Here is a 6534-nt window from a genome sequence, read left to right on the forward strand (position 1 = left end):
TAACATACAAATGTGCTTATTTCAAACTCTTCACACATTCCAGGCACTACACAGATTAGGCCCCACCTACCTAAACAGTTGCATCTTCTTCTACAACCACCCAGACATCTCCGCTATGCAGGACTCCGACTTGTACACATCCAATGCATACACAGAACCAAATCAGGAGGACGGACTTCACTTACATCGCTCCTAGAGTATGGAGCGGCCCCCCACTCCATGTTAGAGCCTCCTCTCTTCTTTTCTGCAAAAAGCTGAAGAACTGGCTTTTCAATCATCCAACCTACCATTGGCAGGGCTAAGCACACACAGCTACTCAATGCCAGGGTACCCTTGTGGGTGATAGTGTGCTTTACAAATACACACACCATAGCAACAAGAGGCTAGCTGTCTGTGGACTCTGCTGAGGCACATGTTGGGCTGGAGATTGAAGGTAAGTCACAGCTCGCTGGGGTTACAGGGGGGCGGGGCAGCACGCGGGGGGGATATCAAAATGTTTTTTAAAAATACTTTGCTCCATGCCATGCCACTCTGCCGCTCCTCTGTCTCCTCAGCAGGCACAGGCTCCCAGCCTGCCCTGCGGCCCATCCTGACGCTGCTCAGAGCAGCATTGGGATTGGCTGGGAGCACCCAGGCAATCCCAGGCAGACGGGGTCTGTGTCTGCTCTCTCCACACCGGCAACACAATGCTGGGCTGGAGAGAGCACAGTGCGCATGTGTGTTTGGCCGGCTCAAGACGTCCGGCCAAACACACATGCGCAGAGGAGAGTGCACAGTGCACTCCCCTCAGTGCTCGTCATCCCCAATGCCCCGCCCCTTTAACAACGAAGGATAATAAACTGTACGAAGGATAATAAACTCTAGTTTATTATCCTTTCGTTGTTAAAGTATTTGCAGTGGTTGCTGCCGGCAGGGGGCGACGCTCCTGCGCCCATAGCGGAGGAGCGGCCACTGCCCTAAGGTTGGAGTGTGCGCTGTTACTGATGGGGGATGCAGGAGGAGGACTGGAAGAGGGTAGTTGAGGGGGGCCTCATATTGGTGGAGATGGTCAGGTGTTTGAAGGATGATACATCTCAGAAGACGTTAGTGAAAGGATTGAAACTTCAGGGATTGGTTACGGATGAACTGTCTGAGAGTGACCCAGATTGGTGGTCCTGGTTCTTTACATAGAAAGATTGTGGAGTTAGCTCGTTTGAGGCATTTTGTTGCCCCTGGGGGTGGAAGGGGCTGTGAGAGAGTGTCTGGAGAGTTCTAACAGTGACAAGGCGCTAAAACTAAGGGCCAGATTTACAAGAAAGTGGCGCACCAGCATTGATGCGCCGCGTTTCTTGTGCTCCTCCCACCGGCACCTAACAACACCATGTGGCGCACCATGGCGCACATTAGGACAATAGAATCCATTTTTTAATGCTATTGTGGCGCTTTGTTGCACTAGCGTAAAAAATGTTGGCGCTAGAGTAGCAAAGTGCAAGGAGGCCCATTGGGCTCAATGGGTGCGTCCATTTAATACCTGCTGTGAGTAGGCCTTAAACATGACGCCAAAAACAGCACTCACAGGTGTCTGACCTCTTCCTGCTCTGGGTCCACCTTTGCTGTTACCTCCCATGTGTGTAAGCACAGACGTGTAGGGTGGGTGGGGTCTGGGCCCGGCTGCTGGTGTCCTCACAATCCCCTCACACGTGGGAGTGCACACGTTTCACACTCGTGGGCACTCCCACGGCTCACCCTGGGCCACGGCTCTGTCTCATTAAGGGGGGGTTGCACAGAGGGACTGAGGGATGACTCTCCCTCCCCCCCCCCCTCAGCTGGAGGAGGGAGCTGGACTGGGAAGGGGAAGAGAGGAGGCAGAAAAAGTCAAGGTGTCCGAGAAAGGAGCTGCTTTGGATTGGAAAGCAGAGGAAACAGAGCAGACTGAGGAAAAGTCCTGGGAGCCGCATTTGTGACCTGAGGATGTCAGTTCTTCCACCACAGGCCTCCGCTCCACCCACTGAGCTATCGAAGGCTCCAGGAGAGACTACCGAGAAGGCATCACGTGACATCAGAAACCAGCCCACCGGGGCCCGTTCGGTGTCTGACCCGTCAGACCTCACTCAATCCCTCCACTTCGACCCCCTTTTCACCAGGGTCAGTTTGGTGTCTGGCCCGTCAGACATCGATCACCAGCTGACTCCAGCATCACCTCCCGGTGTCACCAGCCTCACAGGTGTCTGACCTCTTCCTGCCCCTTCGGTGCCCCCGTACGTCCATGTGTATAGGTACAGACACTCGCAGGGGGGCAGGAGTACAGAACAGGGCAGTACGGGTCATGCATTATATGTGCGTCTCACGAGCAGACACTCCATGGAACACACCGTCCTCTTACCCCTCAGCTGGGTGGGGTCTGGGCCCGGCTGCTGGGGTCCTCACAATCCCCTCACCCTTCCCAGTGTCTCACTCTCCTGTGCACCCCCACGGCTCACCCTGCTGCCCCCAGAGTGTGGGTTTAACACGAGATGTGCATCCCCTGCTGTAGGATTCTACGCATGTAACATACAGTCCCCCTCCAATGCTGATGTGGCAGGGTAGCCCCCCTCCAGCTGTTTCTGCAGCTGCACCGCTGGTCTGGGGCTCTGATTCTAGTGCAGCAGGTCCTGGGTTGAAGTTCACAACCGTCAGAGGTTATTTCAAAGTAGTTTGTTTCCTGATTGTCTACTTTCTATTTCTTGAAAAGTGACTTTAAGAGTGAGTAAATTTAGGAAAAGAAAAGAGGGCTCGTCCGGGATTTGAACCCGGGACCTCTCGCACCCTAAGCGAGAATCATACCCCTAGACCAACGAGCCGGCTGACAGCTACACGTTACACATGGTATATGTTGTGTTTACCACGTGTCAGGCACTCTTCCTGTCTGTACCTACCTTAGATATGGCCCGGGAATCCCAGAGAACAGGAGGAGGCTTCCTGAGAGAGTCTCCTGACACAGATACATCCATCACACAGACTGTGTGCGAGGATCACACATTGCGTCTGTGTAGCTTATAAAAGTCCAGTCCTTATTGCACCGATGCGGGGGGGGCATTGGGAAAATAAGTAAAAGTGTTTCTCCTATCGGGATCTTTTCACATTATTTATGGCCCCGCGGCAGGGGTGTTGCGTTTTGCATGTTAAGACCACACCAGTCAGAAGAAGACAGACACCAATGGTTGTGATGTCACAGCAACACTGATATGAGATGATGCGGGTCAGGGTGTTTGCTGCAGCGTGTAAGGGGATCAGGGTTTATGGAGCACAGACAGGTGCAATATTCTCCCTCACCATCAGGGGCGTCTACTGATCTGGGGCATTATCATTCACACTCACCCTTCCCTAGTTGTGTGCTCACTCTCTGCTGTGTTTGTTATCTTTGGTCTGTCAGACTCTCTAGAGCATCCTATAAATAGAAGTCACCTCTCCCTGCCCGGGGGGTGTCTCCTGTCCGGGGGCCACCATGGTCCTCTCTTAGAGATATCAGTCCAAGGAGCCCTCTAATGTGGTTATGTAGTATTATTACCTCTGATGTGGTCGTGCAGTGTTACTGACTCTGCTGTGGTCATGCAGTGTTACTGACTCTGCTGTGGTTATACAGTGTTATTATTCCTGCTGTGGTTATACTGTGTTATTATCTCTGCTGTGGTTATTTAGTGCTATTGTCTCTGCTGTAGTTATACAGAGTAATTATCTCAGCTGTGGTCATGCAGTGTTATTGACTCTGCTGTGGTCATGCAGTGTTATTATCTCTGCTGTGGTTGTGCAGTGTTATTGACTCTGCTGTGGTCATGCAGTGTTATTGACTCTGCTGTGGTCGTGCAGTGTTATTATCTCTGCTGTGGTCATGCAGTGTTATTGGCTCAGCTGTTGTTATGCGGTTGTGGGAGCAGACTCCACAATTAATCATTCTGGGGGTGATTCTAACTCTGACGGGCGGCGGAGGCCGCCCGCCAGAGTTCCCCCCTCCAGAACACCGCTCCGCGGTCATAAGACCGCTGCGGTGATTCTGGGTTTTCCACTGGGCTGGCGGGCGACCGCCAAAAGGCCGCCCGCCAGCCCAGTGGAAAACAACCTTCCCACGAGGACGCCGGCTCTGAATGGAGCCGGCGGAGTGGGAAGGTGCGACGGGTGCAGTTGCACCCGTCGCGAATTTCACTGTCTGCAATGCAGACAGTGAAATTCAAAGTGGGGCCCTCTTATGGGGGCCCCTGCAGTGCCCATGCCATTGGCATGGGCACAGCAGGGGCCCCCAGGGGCCCCACGACACCCCATACCGCCATCCTGTTCCTGGCGGCAGAGCCGCCAGGAACAGGATGGCGGTATGGGGTGTCAGAATCCCCATGGCAGCGCAGCGAGCTGCGCCGCCATGGAGGATTCTTTTGGGCAGCGGAAAACCGGCGGGAGACCGCCGGTTTTCCTCTTCTGACCGCGGCCAAACCGCCGCGGTCAGAATGCCCTGCGGGGCACCGCCAGCCTGTTGGCGGTGCTCCCGTCTGTGTTTTAATTGATACTAAAGAGTCACAAATGCAGTCTTTTTACTGTGTTTAATATAACAGATATGTTAACCTTGGCCTTGCCCTACGTGTGTGTTCAAACTGCACATTTCAAATGTGCGAGACTCAGTGCCTGACGCTCATTCTTTTCTCCCCCCGACAGTGCATGAAAAGCCTCAAATGTGACATTCATTAGTTGATTAATTGCACACAATTCAGTAGCTCTAAGGCCTTGTTTGCACTGCAACATTATTATGTTGTATTATTTTTATGTTCATGATGTTACTGGAGAGGACAGATTTACAACTGTACACAACTGAAGGCCGGTTCCTGAGGCCGGACTGAGGTACTGTTTATAGTTTTGAATGTGGAATTGTTCTCTCTGTAGGACAAATGCAGAGTTACTCATTAGATGTAGAGGGAAGGTCATGTGACCATGTGATGTGGTTTCTGTTGTACTGTTGGGTTATATAATGCAACTTCCTTCATCAAACCACACAACCAAATAAACCTTTGTGGTTTGTACTTTGAACCTTGTCATGTGTAGATTTACCTGTGGGGATTTTCCATGTAAACTCTCTAGTTTTACATGATTTACGTTTAGGGCTCTCGTCTTTAAGACAGTCACACAAGCCCTGACCCTTCATCCTTCTGGATGTAAAAAGCGGCGACCGCCTGTTCCGGGCATTTGTGCAGCGCACCGGGCGCCGCTGGGTCAGAGTCTGATCCGGCTCATGACAGGATGTTGTGTTTGTTGTTTTCTGATCCCAGCCTTGATGTGCGGTGTGGTTGTTTCTTGGCGCTAAGGGTATATGATTGTGCTGTGTCATCATCATGATAACTTTATTTCAATCACCAAGTTCATAAAAATACAAACAAAGCAAACATGGTCACAGTAGTGCACACATAAACAAAAAACATAACTCAAAGGTCAGTAACACGTAATTCTTCACAAATCCTGCTCGAGTAGTACTACAACATAATTGCTTGGAGCTATGAATAGAGGGCGCCAGGATTAAAATTAATTATAAAATCAAATCAATTATGCACAGAATCAAATTAACAAGTCGGTTGCTATACTTGATGACTATTGTTGTTTCAGAAGATACCACCAGCCTTCCCTTGAAAGTTTTAGGGTAAGTTATGCAATGCATACTAAAAACTACAACAGCCTCATTAATAAGTGCAAATGCTTAGAGGAGGGGTTCCACTTAAACAATAAAAGTGCAGGTGCAGAGAGAATTTGTGGTCTTGGAGCAGAGAGACAGAGTTAAAAAAGCAGAAACAGGCCACAATCACTTTGGGCTGCAAATTATGTAAAAAACTCAAAGTTAAAACCAATCTCATCAGTACTAACATTATCAGGCTAACTTCATTTCTTACTAGCACAATAACTCATGTGTTTAAAATTGTTGCTCCCATTTCCAAATTGTGGGACAGCAGTAAAGAGCAATAGCTTACAGTGACATAAGCCCCACTTAGGATCCAAACTTTCGATATTAGCAGTATGTTTGTTGCTAGAAATGGGGTTTCTGGTTGTCAGAGTGTGCACCCTATACAAGCAGGAACCACCACTCTAGTCAGGGTAAGTCAGATACACACTTTAAATTAACCTGTGCTCACCCTCTGTTACCCTGGCATAAAGCAGGCAGGCTTAACTTAAGAGGCAATGTGTAAAGTATTTGGGCAACACACACAGTAACACAACGAAAACACCAGAAAAATACTCCACATGGGGTTGGAAAAATAGAGAATGTTTATCTGAGCAACACAAGACCAAAATGACAAAACACCAATTAATAGAAGTCAAGATATTAATTTTTAAAAGAATAAACTGAAAATAGTGCTTAGAAGTCACTAGCATTCAAAAGGTTACTTCAGGTCACGGGGGACCGCTGCAAATCTGAAGTTCAGGCCGACCGCGATGGAGGGAAGGCCACCCGAAGAACCCAAGCAGGGTCCACTGGAGAAAGTACTCAGTTCGAGCAAAGCATCAACGTCGAGGACACGATGCATTGAGGGTAGGATTCACAGATGA

General features: G+C 49.9%; 1 non-coding gene across 1 annotated transcript; it reads right to left on the reverse strand.

Moving 5' to 3' along the window:
* Positions 1-2747: 2747 nt before the first annotated feature.
* On the reverse strand, positions 2748-2819 carry TRNAP-AGG (transfer RNA proline (anticodon AGG)). The gene has a single exon. It is a non-coding gene; the product is annotated as a tRNA-Pro (tRNA).
* Positions 2820-6534: the final 3715 nt, after the last annotated feature.

The sequence above is a fragment of the Pleurodeles waltl genome, unplaced genomic scaffold (assembly GCF_031143425.1).
Source record: "Pleurodeles waltl isolate 20211129_DDA unplaced genomic scaffold, aPleWal1.hap1.20221129 scaffold_67, whole genome shotgun sequence".
In the NCBI taxonomy this organism is placed as follows: domain Eukaryota; kingdom Metazoa; phylum Chordata; class Amphibia; order Caudata; family Salamandridae; genus Pleurodeles; species Pleurodeles waltl.